The sequence below is a fragment of the Sciurus vulgaris genome (assembly GCF_902686455.1).
Source record: "Sciurus vulgaris genome assembly, chromosome: 5".
Taxonomy (NCBI): domain Eukaryota; kingdom Metazoa; phylum Chordata; class Mammalia; order Rodentia; family Sciuridae; genus Sciurus; species Sciurus vulgaris.
In genome coordinates, this window is record NC_136465.1 from 130,661,934 (window position 1) to 130,684,493 (window position 22,560).

General features: G+C 36.9%; 1 protein-coding gene across 6 annotated transcripts in view; it reads left to right on the top strand.

The window, feature by feature from the left end:
* The first annotated feature begins 2,766 nt into the window (after positions 1-2,766).
* Positions 2,767-22,560, top strand: part of RAP1B (RAP1B, member of RAS oncogene family) — a 41,838-nt gene continuing 22,044 nt past the window's right edge. For 4 of the 6 annotated variants that reach the window (XM_079142814.1, XM_079142818.1, XM_079142817.1 and 1 more), the window contains exon 1: positions 2,767-2,945. The gene's annotated coding sequence lies outside the window, so the exon portion shown is untranslated. Of the gene's footprint in view, positions 2,955-11,683; positions 17,975-22,560 lie in introns of those variants that run through there. The other 2 variants (XM_079142813.1, XM_079142815.1) reach the window with 2 other exon arrangements.

Here is a 22,560-nt window from a genome sequence, read left to right on the forward strand (position 1 = left end):
CACACATGAAAATTACATACAATTCAAAATTTTAATGTCCACAAAATTTTATTAGATTACAGCCACATGTGTTCTTTGTTTTGTCTAATGCTGCTTTTGTGCTACAATTGCAGAGTTGAGTAGTTGTACAGTTGAGTAGCTACAACAGAGATCATTTGTCCCACAAAGCCTAAGATATTTACTATCTGGCCCTTGACACAAAATGTTTGCAAATCCCAGTTCTGGTAGGAGAGTCTAACACAAGTGACAACAGAAAAGAGCAGTGAAGTTTCATGGGGATCTGAAAGAGAAGAGACCATTTAGGTTGGATATAAAAAAAACAAAAATGCTCATTCTTAAAGAAAAGAGATGACCTTAAGCAAGGTATTTGCAGAATGTGATGGAGTGGGAAGGGGCATTCCAGATGTAGGGAATAACCTATGCTCAACTGAGAGGTGGGGAAGATATTTATTTGGACAAGAGGAAAAGTTCACTCTGACTAGAAGCCAATTTTAAGTGAAAGGGAAAAGAAAGACACACTTTATTTTGGTAGAGGAGGAGAGTAATTGAAGGTTTTTCAAAGAAGGCTGTGACTTTCTGAATATGTTTTAAGATAATTCATCAGCAACAATGTGTAAAATGAATCACTTCAGAAACAGACTGGAAATCACCAGTGTGCAAAGGTCCCAGAGTTAAGTTGTGCCAACCTAAACAAGTATGATCTTATATGAAAGGGAAAGAGAAACTCAGTGAAAGACCTTGCCTAATACTGATAGAGGTACCAATAGACAAATTATTTCAGAGGAGGCAGAAAAAAGTGTTAGGCTTGAAGACCGTATAATTTAAAAGGCAGCAATAAAATTAACAAAGGAAAAGGAGCTGAAACTGGTTTGGTGACAAAGATGATGAGGTCAACTGCACATGATGACTGAAGCCTTTACTCTCCAATACTCAGGAGGCTGAGACAGGAAGATCCCAAGTTTGAGGTCAATCTGGGCAACGTAGTGAGATACTATCTCAAAATAAAACTAAAAAAAAGGGCGGGGGTGTAGTTCAGCGGTGGAATACTTGCCTAGCACGTACAAGGCTCTGGATCCCCAGCACCAAAAAACAAAACAAACAAAACAAAACAAAAAATGAGTTCAATTTGTACCTGTGATCAGTTCAAGTTACCAACAGGACATCCTGAGATGGAAAGGAAATAGAAATGAGGGACTCAAATTCAAAAGCAAGTTCAGGCAGGGTGTGGTGGTGCATGCCTATAATCCCAGCAACTCAGGAGACTGAGGCAGGAGAATCATGAGTTCAAACCCAGCTTCAGTAACTTGGTAAGGCCCTAAGCAATTGAGGCCTTGTCTCAAAAAATAAAAAGGACTGGGGATGTGGCTCAGTGGTTAAGTACCCCTGGATTCAATCCCTGACACCAAAAGGAGAAAAAAAAAAAAAAAGTGAGTTTTGTGTTACAAGATGCAGATTCTGGCATTTTCTGCGGAGTGATAATAGTTTAATACAAGTGCAACAATTCCCTTCCTAATAAGAAACCATAAATCTATTTTTAATTAAACTTTCACCCATTCTCTAAAACTTTAAAAATTCTAGCTTCCAATTTCTTTTCTAAGAAATATAAAAATTATTGAAATAGGGAACATTTAACCAACTTAATTTGCAAAACACCTGGAAAACACATACTCCAAACTATAACTCATTTTTATCTACTCATTTAACTTAAGTTAGCTTAATTTTCAATTTCTGTATGTTCTTAAAAGAGTGAAATTTATCACACTTTTTATTTATCTTCCAAATTTATTAGTTTGCAAAAATTTATTTCAAAAATAATTTGTACAGGGCCCAGGCAAACCAATAATTAAGCAAAAGTTAATTTTCAATGACCTTCAACCCCAACTTTCCCCTGCACTTTACTCTCAGAAGCTTTTGGTCCATCAAAGCCTTTAAAAAAAAAAAAACAAACAAACTCAAGTTAAGTTTCTCATGCTAAAGGTAGCTGTACTTCATCTCTTCTCTAAATATGGCCAACTTCCCCTGGTAAGTTCCTGTGCTTTTTGGAAAGAGGCATTTGTGGAACAGAAAGTGTTTTCTAGTGTCCTGAAGTCACATCATGGACCTACTATGGGAAATCCGTAAAGTCACTGAAGTGTCCCAAACCACTTCCACATGCACACTATAAATACTGTTGATTTTGGCACAGGGCACAAGTTTGGGGATCATAGATTTGTAAACTGCCTTTGGCAGTTAAGTCACTAGTGAATGAAATATTTATCAATTCAGGAGAAAGGCCATTTCAAGAAAGAAAAGATTGTGTCCTAGCCTGGGCACCTTCAAGGGAGCTCTAGGCGTAGAAATTGTACACCCTCAATCACCTCTCAAGCTACTGTCCTCAGCACAAAGAACTAAGCGAACACCAGCGGTTTGAAGGCTGAATTATAGTTTGTATAAAAAAGGCACCTTTGGGAGGGTTTCTAAGCCCTGCACTTCCCTGTTATCCGCTGGGGTCTGGCAGAGTGCGCTAGAGGCAAGATGACACGCGATTCCACCCACCAGCCCTCCGGCAGGTGCGAGGTTGAAGGGACGCTGGGAAAGAGCATGGCGCTAAGGGACCGCCTGTGCCGGGCCTGCTCTCCCCGGAGGCGAAAGGCCGGCTCCAAGCCGACTCCAAGCCGAGGGCGAGAACCGCCGCGCGAAGGCCCCGCCCCTCTGCTCCATGGTCCCGCCCCCTGGGTCCCGCCCCTTCCCGGGCCGCGCACCCGCGCGCCCCGCCCGCAGGCGGAAGCGAGAGCGAGGCTGAACGACTGACGTCAAGGCGACACCGCCAAACCTCGCCCAGAGTCAGGCGTGTAAACCAGCCGGAGCGGCGGCGGCAGCCACAGGACCGCCGTGGCGCCCAGAACAGCGACCCGGAGGGAGCGCGAGGCGACGCTGGCTACGGGAGCCCGGTGACAGCGTGAGAGGTTCGCAGAGTGCGTGCGTGGCCGCTGAGGGGAGCGGCCGTGGCGGCCGCGCGGGGCGGGGACCCGGCGCCGGCTGAGGGGAGCGGGTGGGGTGCGGCGCGGGCCGGGCGGGGTGGTCGGGGGCTCCGCGGCAGCGAGGGCGTCCCTTCAGCGCGCGGCAGGTGGCGCGAGGGCCCGGCGCTCGGTCCGCCAGCGCGCTGCCTTCCGGGCGAACGAGGAGGAACCGCCGCCGCCGCCGCCGCAGGGGAACGGCGCGCTTTGCGGAAGGGGTCAAATGTCTGAAATATGGCGGAGGAAGTGAGAGCCTGAGGACCCCCCCCCGCCCGCTCCCTCCTGCCCGCGGCCGTCGCGGCCTCTCCCGCTGCCCGCCTCCCCCGCCGGCTTCCCCGAAGACTTACTCCCCGCCCCGGAGCCCCCTTACTGCCGCCCCGGTTCCCTCCCGGGTGTGGGTGGAAGTTAGAACGGAAACCAGAAAGTTGTCCTTTGCGTAGACCCACCTTCCCCCAGCCCCGAGCCAGGGCGAGGAGCGTTCGGGGGAAACCACTCCCCGGCGCCCTGCGGGCTAGAGCCTGACAGGGAAAAAGTTTGTCTGAAACGGGGCTGCTTGCTCCATTTGTTGCGGGAAGTGGCAGGAGGAAGGCAGCGGAGGGAGCCCCACCTAGTCTGGCAGCAACCACCGTGCAGAGAAAAATTGTTAAAGGGGCCTTTCCCTTCGTCAGCAAGAGGAAATCTCTTTCTCTTGCGGAGACAATCCAGGAAGTTTGTCCTCTTCTCTTTTTTACCATCTCGATATGTCTATGTTAAAACTGACTTACCGGCGCCATGAATTTTATTTGAAACTACTCCGGTATGAACCGGGCCCTTGGGGTTTTTTTCTTAAAAAAAAAGATGTCTTTGGAGAAAAGATCATCTTTGCAAGTTTGAGCAGATGGTTTGCTTCCCCTCACTTGTCCCTCTCCCACTCCTCATTAATAGTCCGGAAAAACATTTTACTCTTGAAACTCCTGATTGGCATGAATAGAAGCACTTATCTATTACAGTAAAGGAAAATATCATTTTTACAGAGTAGAAAGTTCACAATAAAGCAAATATTGTGACTTTAATATTTTAAGGTTTAATCAGTCTAGTTGAATTTTTGTTTGCTAATTGTATATGTATCTATAATATATAGATATCTCTTGCAGACCTCTTTTTTGTAATTAAAATGTTGTATGGACTAGCTCAAAAAGAGCTTATCTTAGCAAGAAATAACTTATGGAAAAGAGAAACTTTCATTTAACTTCAAACTCTTATCACTCTTAAAAGCTGACTCTTGAAATAGTATTTATTGAGTCATTATGGAGTCATGGGACTTTTTAAGAGCCGGAAGGGACTATTTAGATCATCCAGTCCCGCCCTGTCATTTTATGGAGGAGGAAACTGAGGCCTAGAATAGATAAGATAACCAGTTAGTAAGTGTGCTTAGAACAGTAGTCTGTCCATAATAGACAATCTGAAGGAAGAAAAAATGGCATTTTAATAGTAAATTATATCTTAACAGATTATATAAACCCCATCATACCCAAAAAAGTGAGTAACATAGTCAAATGGTGTGGAATAATAACTTGAAGCGTTTTATCTGCAGGTTTTAGGAGAATACTCAGAGGTTAAATAATTTTGTTTAAAGACACAGAAACCTGAGTAATAGTCTTATTTGAGCCCTTCCATGCTTTCAGTCTGCACTACAGTTGTATTCTCTTGCACTTTTTTGTATGACATTCCCAATAAATTGTGAAGCAGCCTTATCTGAGTAAACCCCAAAGTAAATTATTGCAATAATATAACCTGTTTGGTTTTAATATGTCAGATATCAAATAGAGCTGAAGAATTCACTACTAAACTGACTTAATTTTAAATGTGATATGGGGCATGAAAATGGTTGTTGTCTTTTCACATTCTCCCACCCCACCCAACCCTATGAAAGTCATCTCTTTTGCGTTATTTTATTTTTTATTTTTTGGTACCAAGGATTAAACCCAGAGACACTCAACCACTGAGCCACATCACCTGCCACCTAACCCTTTTTTTTTTTCCCTTTTTTTTTTTTTTTTTTTTTTCCTCCTCTCTCTCTTTTGAGATAGGGTCTCATTAAGTTGTTGAGACTGTTTTGGAACTTGCGATCCTGTCTCAGCCTCCCAAGTTGCTGGGATTACAGACATGTGCTACCACACCCAGCATCTTTTTCTATGAAACATGTCCTGTCTTCTGTTACCATCATATAGTATTCATTCTACAAAATTATATACAAGATATATATATATATATATATTATGTTCTAAATCACTGGCATGATGCCTTGCACATAGATTCTCAATACCAGTTAAATGAAAACACCATGAGGGGAGGGACTTGATTTATCCATTGTATTCTTCATTAAATGCAATGCCTAGACCCACAGTAATGTATGGTATTAAAATTTAGGGATTAATGAACATTCAGACAGGATATTTGAGGAGAACAGTGTAATCCTTCAAAAAGAAATGACTCCACATTGCTTTTGGAATCTCTTACTTTACAAATTGTCTTTTTACCCTCAACCCTTTACAATAGAGTTCAAATATTTTCTCTTTAACTATAAAGGGATAATGAGTCCCCATGTACATACTGAGGGTCCAGCAAGGTAAAATTGTCAGAAAGTTGATCTGCCTTTTTTACTTACCAGCCATCTTGGCAGCTGCTTTGGGTTGGGGGACTGTCCACCCAAATCGTGGCTATAAAGAAGAAAAAGTCTCTGAAATAGATCAGCTGTAGGCTCCAACTTGTTATGAAAAGAAAAAAGTATGTGCTGGAGTACAAGCAGATTCTGAAGATGGATCAGACAAGGCAAAGTGAAATTGATCATTTCCCCAACAACCTCCCAGCTTTTCGGAAATCTGAATGTGCTATGCTTGCCCAAACTGATGTCCATCACTGCAGTGGCAATAATATTGACTTGGGCACAGCATGCAGAAAATACTAAAGTAGGCATACCATCATTGATCCAGGTGATTCTGATAATATTAGAACTGTGCCAGAACAAACTGGTAAAAAGTAAAACATGCAGAATAATAAAAGAGCTTGCTTTTAAAACAGAATTGAGGGCTGGGGTTATAACTCAGTAGTAGAATGCTTGCCTAGCATGTGTGAGGCACTGGGTTCAATCCTTAGCACCACATAAAAATAAATAAAATAAAGGTATTGTGTGCATCTACAACTAAAAAAATTTTTTAAATTGTTCTGTGAATATAATCTTTCAAGTGTATCTTTGTATTTGGAATTGAAAAACTGCTTATGCAGAGATTGTTAGCATAGTAACTATGTGTGTTTTAAATGTAAAATCTAAGATATGGACCAAAAGCTCATACGGAAGTTTCTTTGCCTTTTGTTTAAGCACTTGATAAATATTTTTCTCGCCAGGTGGTGGGTGATATTAATCTTGAAATTGGATCTGATACAGAGAGAATTTGATTTTACCAGGGTATCATTCCCCCACAACCCAAAAAAGCATAGTGATTTTATAGGTGATTTTATTATTGCATATAAAGGAGATAGTCAATATTCTCTCCTGATCTTACTGATTTGCAGCAACTTAGTGAGACCCTTTCTCAAAATAAAAAGAACCGGGGATGTGCTTCAGTGTTAAAGCATACTTGGGTTCAATTCCCAGTACAAAAAGCAGGGTGAGGGTGTGGAAAACTAATGTTTGTTTTGTCTTGTGCTGAAAACTAATGTTTTCCAGAGTTCATAGGTATTTTGCAATGGCATTGGAAGATACTAAGTATCATTTGAGGATTAAAGTCTTTTACTCTACTAGTTATTTGCAAATCTCATAAACAGAGTGAAAGCAGTAGCTTTAGAATAGAATGAATTTATCCATTTGTAGTAAGAATAGCCTAATCTGTTATACTTGAAACCCAATTGAGCTTTGAATTCTAAGACCAGTTCCTTTAACCATAGTGTTCTTTCTCTCTCTCTCTCTCTCTCTCTCTTTCTTTCTTTATATACTTATTTATTTATTTTTGTTACTGGGACTTTTACCCAGGGGCACTTTACCACTGAGCTCTGTCGCCAACCCTGTCTTCCCCTTTTTTATTTGAGATAGGGTCTCACTAAGTTGCTGAGCATCTTGCTGAGTTGCTGAGGCTGGCCTTGAATTTGTGATCCTCTGATCCTCCTGTCTCAACCTCCTGCGCTACTAGGGTTACGGGCGTGGGCCACAGCAGCAGTTTCTATTTTAAGCAAAAAAACTGTCAGGGAGTTTTATTCTGCCTTTTAAAATCACTTTTTAAAGAATTTACCACCACCAACAACAACAACAAATCATTTATTTTCTATAATAACACTACTGTTTATTCCTAATGTTGGTCAAATTAAGTTTACACAACAACTGATTATTTTGGTAGTAATTTAGAAAACTTATTTTCCTTCATGTCATTAAAGATCAAAAATTTAAAAAGCTTTCTCAATAGCCTTAAAACTTACAAGAGAAAGAAGTGGAAATTTAGAGGAGAGGTACCAAGGTTTTTTTGTATTTGGTACCAGAGATTGAATCCAGGGTGCTTATTCCCTAAGCCACATCTCCAGCCCTTTTTTTATTTTGAGACAAGATCTCACCAAGTTGCTGAAGCTGGCTTGCAGTCCTCCTGCTTCAACCTCCTGAGTCACTGGTATTACAAGGCGTTATAGAGGACAAAATTCTGGAATATAATTCCTTAAAATGGATTGTACTGGAAACATGTTTATATATACTGGAAACATGTTTACTTTAAAATTAAGAATATTAGCCTCTCTAACCTTTAGGAAGTAATAATCTAATGTTCTGAATTGTACATTAAACTGGTTCCTAAGCTTACTCTTATACTGTTCGATACTTTTTATTTTTGTTTTTATGCTACTTTACATACTCAGACCTTTTAATCTGAATTAGGGTATCATTAGATAACTTGCTAGGTGATCTTTTCCAGTGGTGGGATATTGAATGTTTTTAACTGTTGTATAGATAATTGAATAAAGGTGCTAAAGGAATACAGCATCCATTACAAGCATCACAGAGCTTCAGTAGTTTTTAATTAGTTGCTCTGAAATTTATTTCAGGAAATATATCCTTAAAATTTTTTTTTCTCCTTTACTTAAAATTTTAGTAATTTTATTTTGAAAATACACAGGAAACTGATTATCCCATTGGTGAATTACCTCTCCAATATATTGTTTCCTCCTCTTTGTCTTGAGGAAAGGAAAAAATACATGGAAACAATGTTTTGTCCTCCATTGGAGAGTTTTTGTGGTGCTGAAAATCTAACCCAGAACCTCACAAATGCTAGTCAAGTGTACCACTGAGCTATATCCACTACCCTGTTTGGTCCATTTAATAACAGTTTTGGGGGAAACCTTCTGGATAGGAAATGAAAAATATTAGGCAAAATAAAATTAATGTGTCTTGTAAAATTTATCCTTCTCACAAACTATGTTGATTTAATAGTTTTTAGGTTCAGATGATAATGCATGCATCTAACTGTTCATTACCTTGTATTAAAAGTTAACAGCACATGTGGAATCCTATTATGCTAACTTGTAGCTGCAGCTTTTAAGATTTTTAAGTTATGGATAAACTTCTCAGTTAACAGTAGCAAAACTCAGGAACCCCTGTGGAGTCTTAAATTCTATACTGTGGGGGGGGGATGAGGGATAAGAATGAGGTATATAATACATATATTTTTTTAAACTGTTTGAAATTATCAAACTTGAGATATTACACAGAATTTGTATTGACAAGACTGACCAAGTTTTCAAGTTAGTATCACCTCTCATTCCACCACTAAGAGATTTTTAGGCAAAACATCTACCCTAAAGCTTTTCTACCTCTCTGCTCCCTCAGTAGGAATGATAACATGTCTTGGAGTTGTTGAGGATTAAATGGAGAATTTATAAATGTTTCATATACTTCTAAAAAAATGTACTAATATAGTATTAGTTCTTGTTCTTTAGTTTTTCTTCCCTGGTAGAAATGCTTAAGATTCTCACTAACATATGAATTAGAACTAAGAATAACTGTGATTTTTGAACAACTTTAAAAATGAAATGTCTGGCCTAGAAATTTTCAGAGTATGATCCAAGGAATCCTAGAGATTCCATAGACATTTTCAGGGAGTCTACAAGTACAAAACTGTTTTTATAGTAATACTAAAATGCTCTTTTCCCTTTCCACTATATTGACATTTGTACCTATGTGCAGAAATAGTAGTGGGTAAGATTTCTGGCACTTGAGAAATAATGAGATTAGAGTACCTTACTGTATTTACTATAGTAGTTATTGTCTTCTTCACTACTTTGCTTTCACAATTTAAAAATGGGGTCACTTTCACCTAAACATGCATGAAGAAGTAAAAAAAAAGTTTTTAAATTTAATCTCTACCATTATACATATCTTTTTAATACACTGTGAAAAACAGGAAGTATGCTTAAAACATTTTAGTTGCATACAGAAATACAGTGGTTGTCTTTGGGTAGAAGAGTCAAGGGTGAAGTCTTGGAAGTTGAACCAACCACTTCTTTATGAAACACCATTTTTACTTGGAAGAATACCAGACAAACTGGTTACTGAGAATTGGGTATTAGGCTGACATTTTCTTGAAAACAGTGAGCCTGCTGCTTTAAGGAAAATAGAAACAGTATTTATGACTGATGATAAACTTCTAGCTTTTAAGCAAAAATTAGAATTTTGGAAAGCTTATCAACCGCTGGGCTTTTGATAGCTTCCCAATACTTAAAAATATTATTCTGATGATATTAGTGATATTTATAACTTTTTAAAATAATGTATAATGAATAATCATTACTTGAAGATGTGCATAATTATGAGCCAATATGTTCCAAAAGACCCATGCATGATATTACAAAATCATGCACAGATAAATTCTTGCAAAGTACTAGCTAGACCAATGGGTTTTAATGTTACAAAAAACAGGAAGGCTGGGCACGATGATACAATATTTTAATTCGCAGCAATTCCAGAGGCTAAGGAAAGGAGAATGAGAGTTTAAGGTCAGCCTCAGCAACTTAATGAGACCTTGTCTCAAAATCAAAAGACCTGGGACTGTAGCTCAGTAGTAAAGCACCCCTGGGTTCATTTCCTAATACCACAAGAAAAACAAACAAGCATGAAGTTGATTAGGGAGGTTTCCAGTTTCATATTGCAAACAATTACCAAGTTTTGGTGTCATATCAAAGAAGCATGTCCACATTTATCTGAAAAGGTTATAAATATTCCTGTTTATCTGACATTTTTTCATTTTATGTTATTTTTGTGTGCCTTGCTCTCTATTTAATGTTACCTTTGATTTATTGTGGGTGTCTTCGATTTATTGTGTTTTTGTTGTTAGTGTGGGCTGGGGTGCAGGTAAGGAATGGGAGTCAAAGGTAAACGTGAAACAATAATTTCATGTGCTTTATCTTGGAATCCCTCAATATATAGTTATTTTAGATTTAATTTCTGAGCAGTCCATTCAACCTTTGGTCACAGTCATAGATTTAAGTTTTGTTTGTTTGGAAACAGGGTCTTTCTATGTTGACAGGCTTGCTTCGAACTCCTGTTTAAGGGATCCTCCCACCTCATCCTTCCAAGTAGCTGGGATTACAGGAGCCGCTTATTTTGAGGTTTTAATAATGTCTCTTTGACCTGAGATTTGGTGTGTCTGTCTTAAGAACATATGTCTCAAAAACACCTCCAGAACGATCATATTTTTCCTTTTTGAGGGAATGGTGTCTTTTTTTTTTTTTTTTTTTTTTTGCGGTGCTGGGGATTGAACCCAGGGCCTTGTGCTTGCAAGGCAAGCACTCTACCAACTGAGCTATCTCCCCAACCCTTAAAAGTCTTAACAATCCCTGTTAAGCAACTATTTTTATAAACCTCATGGGACATTGTAAAGGACATTTGATGCTTATCTGTGTTTGAGTCAAGTATTCAGTTTCAGATTATGAAAGGAATAAGAATGAAGCACAGCTTATACTGTGCTCAGTTTCTTGGAAATTTATTGCCAGTTACTATTTTCCCTAGAGATCAAATGGGTGTGTTTCATGAAGAAAGGGAGTATTGAGTTTGAAACCAAAGTTTGAAAGAACAGGGCTGACATGAGGAAGAGAAAGGGAGTGGAGTGCCTTAGAGAAAGCATAGGTATGAAATACTAATTTCAGCGTAGTTTCAGGCATTATAGAACTTCTTCCCACATGAACTGATTCCATGACTAAGAGAGAGGGAAGTTTTAGTGCTCCCTATATTAAATAATTACTCAGCCGTTTTAGCAATTTTGAATTAGGGAACATACTGAGGTCATATTTTACATCCTGTGCATCCAAATTAGTCACAAGATTGCCACTGGCTATTATTTTAGTTACTAGCCCCCCCAAAAAAAAAAAATTAAATGTCTTCTGTTTTAGCTTTTTTATACTTGTGCTTTCTTTTTTTTCTTTTGTAAGTCAGTCATCTGAATCTCATCATTAAACAAAGAGAAGTTAGACTGTGCAAGCTTTTAAAGACAGAAGAGCACCTGGCATGGTAACATACCTGTAATTCTAGTAACTCAGAAGGCTGAGACAGGAAGATCTCAAATTTGAGGCCAGACTCAGCACTAGGTGAGGCTCTGTCTCAAATTTAAAAATTTAAAGAACTTGAGTGGTAATGCATCCCTGGATTCAGTCCCTAGTACCAAAAAAAAGCAGGAGGGGTTAATACAATAGCACTCATAACTTTTCTGTTTAGATGAAAGTGATGATGGTGATTATAAGTAGTGAACACGTGGGAGGACAGGAAATGGAACAGAAAGGTGAGGATGGTGATTAAGAGGTTCTTGTTTGAATAAGCAGAACTTCCTTTATTTCTATTCATTCAGTCTTTAAAAGTGTTGTTACTAAGCATTTTGAGTTGTAAATACTTTTACTATTTCTGCTCCCCAACAGACCTTTATGCACTTTTTCTCTAAATATTCAGGTGCCCAAATTAGATGCTTATTTCATTGTCCTTATAAGTTTTAACTGATTTAGGCATGGGGATAAGTCTGAGAAATTATGTACTCATTTTAAGTAGTTACTAACCTTGGTTTAGTGGTGATAACATTTGACATGGGTGCTTAAATTTCAGTATCCATGGGAGTATATGCACACTTTTTCACACACTACTTGAAACCTCCCAACAAGTTAATGCCTGCTTAGGAACTTACCTCTATGTAGAGAAAGTTTGACTAAATGACTATTAAGGCCTTTTTGAACTGCCAGGTCCTGTATTTTGGTGATACCACCTTTGTTTATGCTAGTCATCTCTTCCTGTGGCTTTCTGATGTTTCCATTCTTGTCTTCCCCCATGTTTGCCTTTTTCCAGAAGACGAACTGATCTTTTAAAAATGTAAGTCAGATCGTGCGATACCCTCTAATCCCAGTTTTCCCCTCAGTGGCTTAAAACTAAAACCAGTCTCTTATCTTGGCCTACAGAGTCGTGTATAATCCATTTCTGGCTTACTTCATAATTTTATCTCCTTTCCATTGTTCTACCAAGACACTGTACTTGTGGTCTGGGAGTATCTAGGATTAAACCCAGGGTCTTGAACATACTCAGAAAGTAAACAGTCACTGAGCTACATCCTGAGACCCCACACTACTTTCTGATCTTGGTCCAACAAGCCCTTTACTACCTTTCAGTTTTGGTGTTTGCTCCTTTCTACGCAGATCTTTCCCCAGCTGTCTGCAGTTCTGCCTCAGTGTCAGCTATAGATCTTAGCTCAGGTATCATTATAGTTTTTCCAGATCACCTTATGTAAAAGAGCAACTCTCTTCATTGCCTTCATAGTTCTTAGGAGTAATTATTTTTATGCAGTTGATTACCTTGCTTTCCCTCTTAAGACTATTGAGAAAAGGGAAACACCATGTTGACTTTACCATATTTCATATAGCCCAGTAATTGGCAGGTGCTCAAAAACTTAACTGAAAAAAATGGATAAGGTATACAACAATTTGTCCTTATAAATTTCCTTCATAGGCTACTTCTAAACTAGTTTTTAAGGTATTATACCTACCTGACTATAATTCCTCATTTTTTATTTAGAACATCTGTCTCTTGAGGACTGGGTCATTCATCTGGTTGCCATGTCAAGAGCTAATTGTTCTTGGTTACTGTTAGGGTTAAGTTAACATAGAAAGTTAATCAATATGAAATGTAAATAGTTCAGAATACCCAGATGATATTTTATGATATAGATGAGTGTTTATAGAGTCAAAGGAAGAAATGATAACTCTAGAAGTCAGAAAAGAAAGTAAAAATGACATGAGATCTGTGCATGATATTAAAGTAGTATATAAATCTTAGATTAACAGCAAACCGTAGTGGGCAGCAATAAAGAAATCGAAGTATATTCAAGAAAGTACTTTGCTTTAGCAGATTCTAGGTCTTTAGTCCTTTATCTAGAACCTTTCTTCCCAAGTATTTTAGAACTCAGGATTTTAGAGTAAGATTTCTTTGGGAATTTTCGTAAAAGCATTGAAACATTAGTGTGAAACATGAATAGACTAAATGGGTTGAATAAAAAGTATGACACATATCAGTGCTCAGGTGAAATTTTACTGTTTATATCAGGTTATGTTTTGCCACCAAATTAGATATAAGACTTTTTGTTTTCAAAGATTTGGAACTTCAGGATTTCTATGGGAAACAGTTCTGAAATCATTTGTACAGGCTATTTTATTCATTATTATGTGTTTTATGAAAAACATTCAGGGCCTGAAAATATTACTTGTAAGCTATTAAATTAGAAACAGTCTGCCAAGGAATTCTTCTTGAACATGGCACATAAAGTCTTCTGTAGTTCATCTCCCAGTTGGTAAGGTTTCTAAGAATTACATAATGTATTTAATTATAAAACAGGATACAGTATGAGGCTAGGAACATTAGGACTAACAACAGTCTCTATAATGAAAATCATTGATGAAATCACTTGGTGTACTAGTGACAAGAAGTAAATGGCTGAAGAGGCTCCTTGGGAACTTAAAATTGATAACAGGAAGTGTCTGTACACTTTGTTTTCCCCTATATGCTCTTCTTATTCTAGCAGCCTAATTAACCCCCAAACTTTGGTTTTCATTTGCTTTTATCCATTAATTTGGTGTGCATATACTAATGTTCAAAAATGGAAACACGTGTATGATTTTTTTTTTTTTTTTTTTCAGTGCTGGGGATCGAACCCAGGGCCCTGTGCTTGCAAGGCAAGCACTCTACCGACTAAGCTATCTCCCCAGCCCCTGATACTAATTTTTATCTTTCAAAAGAATTGTCAAGACAGACATGTAGGAAAGCTACCCTTTTTGACCCTAGTTATTATGCAAGTATGTATTATTTGTGTGTGAAAGTCAAAGGTAAACACTATTTATAACTTTCAGTGTAATGTGGCATACCTTTTATTTTTCTAGGTGGTCTTTATTTTACTTGATATTAAACACATCTTTGAATAAAGAATGTAAATAATAAAAGGAAGGACTGTTTAATTAAAAACAACTTCAGAACAATTAGCTGCACAAGCCAGTGTGGGCAGTAAACATAAACTGCTACTTAGACTGAGATATTAAAATCATTAGAGAAAATTATGGGAAGTACTTGTGCTGTCACTCTTTTGTTGATTGGTCCATTTTTCTCCTCCAAACTTTTGGCAGGTTTGCTAGGAAATTTTCAATTAGGAATATCCTGGTCTTGAAATTTCATTCAGAATGTGCAATTTAATCATGCAGATTATGAATCTACAATTTAAAAAATCAGAACATTCTATGCCTTCTTAATGTGTGTGGAGGTAGTCATATTAAGCATGTCATTTAATCCTAGTGATGAGGTTAACAGTAAATAAAATATTTTTGTAGCCATTTGTTCCTCTTATGTAAGACATTCTCTTTATTTATGAATTAAATCTTACATTGAAAGAGTCTGTAAAATTATGCTTAATTATGCTAAGGAAGTTCACCCATCCTTGAGGGAGGTGGATATATTACAATAGCAAGAAATATTTGTGGTGGGTTTTTTTCCCATTCATGAAAATGAGTGTGCTTGCTACTGGAATCCTTACCTTTAAAGTCTAATTTATCTACTAGTTCTAAAATGTCTAGCTTATGATTTCTTATCCTTCTGTCCCAACATATCATAAGCTGTATTCAGTATTTCCTTGAAATATATGAAAGCATACACTTTCACTAACTAATGGGAATATCTGTGGTTGATATGTGGTTATCTAATTCTGCAACCTGTTTAGGAAACAGTATTGAGCATCTTTAAAGGTAGCTTTCCTCCTCGTAAAGGTCATTCTTTTCAAGATGGTATGTCTTTCTTTTTTTTCTGTGTGTTAAGAAAATTTAAGACATTCTGGTTGGCTTATTTAAATTATGGAAGAATGACGAGATCTGAGAAACAACAAAAAACTCTTCTGTACTAAATTGGGAAAATCTATTTGTAAGCAAAATGAATAAAATAGTCTCTTTAGATAGACCCTGATCTTTCTTTGCAGATTTCAAGTACTTTTCAGAGTTACAGCCCTGTTTCTTCACTTAAACCCCAGTAGACATTGATAATTAAGAACAGTACGTATTCCCTTTGAGTCTCTTTCTTTTGGTCTTGAGTTTGTCTCAAAAATCACTCAACAGTGCACTCACTACAGGAAGCCATTCATATTTTGTGTTGTTGTTTGAACCAAAAATTCATTTGCTGCCACTAAATTAATGGGCAAGATTTATTGTCTCTCTCCACGCTTTAGCATGTAGGACACATGTTAACAAACTTTCTGTGAAGAGCCAGGTAATATTTTAGGCTTTTTTTTTTTTAAACAGGGTCTCACTAGGTTGCTTACAAAGTCTCACTAAATTGCTGAGGGTGGCTTAGAACCTGCAATCCTCTTGCCTCAGCCTCCTAAACCACATATTTTAGGCTTTGTTGACCATACAGTCTCTTAAGAGTCAGTCAGCTCTGCCATTATATCCTAAAGGCAATCATAGACAATACAAAACATATGATCATGGCTGTGTTCCAGTAAAACTTGATTTACAAAAAAACAGGCAGCAGGGACTGGAATAGGTGTAGTATGGTATAGAGTGCCTAGCATGCCTTGAGACCCTGGACTTGATACCCACACTGCCAAAGTAAAGAAAGATAAGGCTGCAAGTGGGATTTGGCCTGAGGGATATAGTTTGCCAGCTCCTGCTCTAGGATAAGAAATTGATTTTGATTCATTCAACAAATATCTTTTATATTCCAGGAACTGCATTAAGTATTAGATTATGTAGCAGTGAACATACACAAAGATGCTAGGCCATGAGGTATTTAAGCATTAATTGAAGTTTGTTACTTTGTATTTTAAGGAAAAAAATTAGACCTTCCCCATACATCTACCAATACATAGATGATCTTAGGCCAATACCCTAAGTACCATGTTCTGTGATAATGATATAACTAAAAGTATCTTCAGTATGCTTTGAGTATCCAATGCTGTGGTATCAGAATTAACATCCTGTTATAAAAATAGGGAGCATGTCTCTACTAGCTTCACATAGTAGGCACTTAATATTCATAAAGCATTGTTGAATAATGTTGAAATTATCAATTGTCTTTAACTTTCCTATATTTGTTTCTTCCATGTCACATTGTTTCTAACCTCTTAATTTTGGTTTTCGCCATCTTAATATAGATTTTTGTTGCAAAACAACTCATGCATTTTAAAAGTAATCTGAATATTAGTGATTTTAACAAAATGCTTAATTTAACATTCCTGGATGTATTATTCAGTCTTCTACTGTAAGAACGCTTTTTCTTCATTTGCAGGTACCCTTAGGGACTGGGATTGTAGCTCAGTGGTGAGCCCTTGCCTAGCCTGTGTGATGCACTGGGTTCAAATCTCAGCACCACATATAAGTTAACTAATTCATTTAGTCGTCCATTGACAACTAAATATTTTTTTTAAAAAGTACCTGTAGAGGCTGGGATTGTGGCTCAAGTGTATGGAACACTTGCCTCACGTGCGTGGTGCACTGGGTTTGATCCTAAGCACCACATAAATAAATAAAATAAAGGTATGTGTCCATATGCAACTAAAAAAAGTTTTAAGTACCTTTAGTTTTCTCAATGTTGGTATGTTTCTCATCAAATTATCCAGTATTGTTGCTTAATAAATGATTCAAAGCCCCATCAGTACCCAAAATCTTTACTGTAGATTCTAATGCTATTTTTCTTTACTTATTCCTTTGTGCACTGTGATCCAGTCAGATTATGCTTTTGTTAGAATTTTTACATTTCACTACCTTTTCTTAATTTTTTTGCTGTTAAATATTTTGAGTTCTTTATGTATCCTAGAAATATTCTTTATCTATTCCATCAGAGTATCTAGCAAAGGTTTTCTCCCATTCAGTAGGTTCTCTCTTCACATTCTTAATTGTTTCCTTTGCTGTGCTAGAGGAAGCAAATTCTAATCAAGACTTATCTTAGTTTGAATGGCCAAGTGGTTTGCCCAGAATTGAAGAATATGAGAATTTCAGAACTTAAACTAGGACTGTTGGTGATCTTGATTCCACTTAATGATAAAGCCATCTCTTTTGCATATTCTGCCTTGGTGCACTTTTGAGAAAGTATAATAAATACTGGGTTAAGAGGTGATTAGTTTTTGTTTGTTTGTTTGTTTTAGGGGAGGGGGCACTTGAACTTTTATTTATTAAGTTTCAGATGATTATTTTCAGTGAACATTCTTTAATGTTCAAATGAAGTGTATTTGATCAGTTCATTCATCTGTGTAGGGATATATTTGTTTATGAAATATCTTCATGGCCTCACTAGAAGGTGGTGCTACTTGAATTGCAGAGATTGCATAATCTGTCAGAAACAGCCTGATAATTTCCTGTTTGTTTTCTTTACAGTGGTTTAAACTTGGATCATAGGTTTATAGAAAGAGTGTCATTCCTTTGCTGCTAAGTATTATCAAGGCTAATCTCTCCTTAATAAATAGCAGGTATATAACAAAATAAAAATTCTTGTAAATTTTATCAACAGATAAACCATTAGTAGGACATACACTGTTCTGGGATATACATTTTTACTTGGTGGTATTGTTGAAAACATAATCAACTATTAAAATATTGATACTTAAAAAAATATTGATACTTGGGGCTAAGGTTGTGGTTCAGTGGTAGAGTGCTTGCCTGGAATGTGTGAGGCACTGGGTTCAGTATTCAGCACCACATATAAATAAATGAATAAATAAAGGCCCATCAACAACTAAAAAAATTTTAAGAAAAATACTGATACTTTATACCAAAAAGAACTTAGAAGTCCCAGTTCCTTCAGTTTTGTAAAGGTTAAAATTTAATATACTTCATTGTGCTGTGTGCTCTTATGTTGACTATTTACTAGCACATTCTGGGTGGTTTACTTGGCTTTTCTCATTCTTGTAAGAATGTGAATAGAGATCCCTTTTGATGTTATTTTAGTGCTTATGTTTCTTTTTGCCAGTTTATACATTGTATGTTGATTCTTTCCTGAAATCCTGAACTGTTATAGAAAAACCGCTTGTGTCTTTAAAATTAATGTAATCAACAGTATATTCCTGTATGAAAATGTAAAGTTCAAATTCAAGTAATGAAAATACTTGAGAAGACCAAAAATGGGAAAATTCATATTAAAGCTAATAAAGAATGGTGTTCTTTTCACGAGAGGGACGACTCTGCTTTCTTTGCTTGTGGTAGTTTTAATTTTTAATAGGCACAGTGTTGGGGCAGGGGGTGGCTTTGTTTGTTTTTGTTGTTTTTTGTTTGTTTTTGTTGTTGTTTTTAGAGTAGACCTTAGAATGGGACACTGGCAGTATTGTTACCGCACAATGAAAGATGCTTGCTTCCCTTTTTATAGAAGGCTTCAGAGGAAAAGAAAAGGAGTGGTCTGGGGCTATATGTGTGAGGCACTGGGTTTGATCCTCAGCACCATAAATAAATAAATAAAATAAAGGCATTGTGTCCATCTACAACTAAAATTTTTAAAAAGAGAGAGAGAGAGAGAGAGAGAGAGAGAGAGAGAGAGAGAGAGAGAGAGAGAGAGAGAGAGAAAAGAAGCAAGTCCAAAGATTATAGACACTTTTTAGGCTAATGATTTTTTTTTTAATGTTATGGTTTACTGTACAATACAAACCAGTCACTGATTATTTTATATTGAGAAACTCATTCAGCTAAAAAGGTTTTTGGTTTTGTGAAATTTTATGTTTTATGTTTTATTTCTCATGAACTGGGGGAAAAACATCAAAGTTAATTTGATATCACCTTACAACTAAAACCATAAAACCTTAAAACTGAGTTGAGATTTGTGATGGCCAAAAGTTTCTTCCCCTGTACGTCCGCTTGTCCCCCCCCCCCTGCCCTCATCACTTCAGTCATGCCCATCCTTTCCCCCAAAATGCCCTTTCAGTAAACTGCCCCATACCCTTAAAATAACCACTTAGTGATTTATATATCCACTGGTCTGGTTTAAATATCTCCTTATGAAGCCTCATCTGATATTTCTTTACAGATAATTGTTTTCTGCACTGACGGAAAACACTTTGTTCTATAGATCTTGCTTGACTGAGCTTACACAGTGCAAACACTATGGACATTTTAATGTATAAAACAAAGTGACATATGAGTCATTAAGGCCACTAAATATAGTTATCATATTTGTTTTTCCCCAAATCTGTAGAATTCTCACCTCTTTGTCACAGTTTAAATGGATAATACCTCAGTTGGGGGTGGCAAACACCTGTAATCCAGCAACTCAGGAGGCTGTGGCAGGAGTGTGGCAAGTTCAAGGTCAGCCTTACAACTTAGTCCCTAAAAAGGGCCAGGGACATAGTTCAGTGGTAAAGTGCCCCCAGGGTTCAATCCCCAGTACCCCAAAAAAAAAAAACAAAACTCTTTTCTGGCCATTGAAATTCAAGTATATAGCAAATTAATATTTTTTTCTTTAATGTTTGCATCCTTTGTCCCCTTTATTCTGTGTGAGAAATAACCAGGACCCTTATAAGTAATTGAAGTAGAGAGAATGGAAGTGATTCCGAAGATACTAAATTAGGATAAATCAGAATTAATGAGTAAAGAGAGAAGAATCAATGACAACTCCCAGAAATATAGTTTGCTCTACTGTTATCATTATCTCAGTTTAAAATACAATTAACTAAAACCTTTTATGTGTATGATTCTAAGGTATATGGCAAATAGTAAAGGTAATGACCATATTCTAAATAAAATTATGCTTGGAATACACAGATCTTTGAGTCAGTATGCATGCCTATAGAATTTACAGCTAGATCTAATAAGGTGGTAGGGAGTGAGGACTGACAAGTTGTTTATTTGGGCATGACCAGAGCATTCTTAGGTGCAGGGAAGGGTTGTGTACAAATCCAGCGTGTTTGGAAGGATCTTGGGACCACATTATTTCTTCTTGCCTCCTTTTGAAACATTGTCATTTTCTCCATTCTTGTCATTTAACTACCTTGTTCATCTGTTGAATCAGCTGAGAAGTCTATTAGGAAAGTAGTTCTGCATTTGTCAGATTACTGATAAATCATACCCTAGTTAATATATTGTTTCATACATGATCAAGTACTGAACTCAAAGGTAACTACAGTAATAAAATTGGAAGACATGACCTTAAATTTCATGTCAAATTATGTTAGTGAATATTTTTGTCAAAGAGTTGGCATGATTGGTGGAAATAAGCCTTATTTACTAACAATATTAATCCATTGGAAGGGCAGGGAAAGAATTTTTTCCCACTTGAGGTATTATAAATATGGACAGAACAGAGAAATGACTGTAAACAGTTTGATAGTATACAAATTCTGTTCTGACTAGATTCAGAAAACTGGTTCACAGAGAACACCTTTCTTGGCAGAAAATGAGTTAAGATTGGAAGCATGTTCCATTAAGAGTCAAAAAGTAAACATCATAAGCAGTATTCATTTAAAGAACTTTTTTTATTCTGTGGGAGAAGTTTTATTTTTAAAAGTGTTTAATTTTCAAGAGTTAGTATTTGGGCCTCTTATTTTCTCTCTCCAGAAAAAAGAAAAAGGTTTTGTTTGTGGTGTTGGGGATTGAACCCAGGACCTCAAACATACCAAGCAAGCACTCTACCATAGAGGCACATGCCCAGTCCTTCAGAAATAATTTTTAGATCTGCTTAGGAGTTCCAAATTCAGTTGTGACCACCAGATTAGTACCAGGTCTTTGTAACATTTAAATTAATTAATTCTATTTGAAAGTGAGAAGAAACGGTAATCCTCTATAGCTCTTACAGTACTACTTTGGGAGTTGGAGGCGGAAAGGAGAAATCAAGTATCTTCTCTTCCAGTAAGTGTTCAGTGGGAGAAGTAATGTCACTTGAGTTTAGGAACTAGTAGTTAAGTGTTTTTACTTAGCCCTTTCTTTATAATTTAAGATCACAAGAGTTTCAGGACATGGGGGTATTATAATTAAACAAGTTGAAGATAGAACTGCTTGTTACCAACATTTTAGGAAATTTTTGACTATTTGGAGATCCTTTAACATAATATTTTAATGGAAGGAAATTAGGCTTAAAATGTTTATCACTTTGCAAGTATTGGATTTTTAACTTTTTACATTTGTTATTGAGATTTAAAAAAAAAAAAAAATAAGGCTAAGAGCAAATGCCTCTAGAATACAACGCTATTCCTGCTCCAAGGCATTTTCTTTTTTTGCTGGACTATAATTCCTAGAAGGCAAGTATAAGAACCTTTTTTCTTTTTTTTTTTTTTTTTAATGCCAAGATTTGTAAAGTTTCATCTTCAGTGGGGATTCATGACATCAATCAGTAATAGAGGTGAATTTAAATAGTAATTTACCTGTAAAAGGTAAGTTGTTAGTAGTCTTTTAAAAAATTTAGTTCTTTCCTTTGCTGGAAATAAATTATTAGTCTTTAACCTTTTATTCTTAAACACTTCTAGTCTGAATAGTGGGCACTAAAATAAGGCCTACTATTTATGTGGTTGATGTTGGCAATGACTTAATATATTTAAAGGTTTTTATCAACGATATATATTCTTTGCATATTCTTTCTCCCATTGCTCCCCAAAGTACAGAGGATGGAACCCAGGAACATTCTCCCTTTGAGCTACATCCCTAACCCCTCTTTTTAAATTTTGTTTCAAGACAGGGTCTTGTCAAATTGGCTGGTCTGGAACTTGATGGCCCTCCTGCCTTAGACTCCCAATAGCTGGGGTTATGGGCATGAGGCACTGCACTCAGAAACAGTATCTATTATTTAATCTGTCCATCAGCCCTGTGAAATTGGTTATCATTATTGTTCCTATTTTATAGATTAAGATATCAGCCTAGAAGTGACGACTACTTTCTAGTAAATTACAAAGATAACCAGTTCTTGGTGTCCTTATTTCTATATTTCATGTTTGACCAAACCCTGGGCAGCAAAGATGGTATTGTGTTTATTGACATAAGGAAAAACTAAATTTGGTCCTCACACCAACCAAATGCCTTCTTTACTTTGTAATGAACTAGGCTCATTTGGTTAAGGAACTCTCTTTAAAATGTCAGGTTA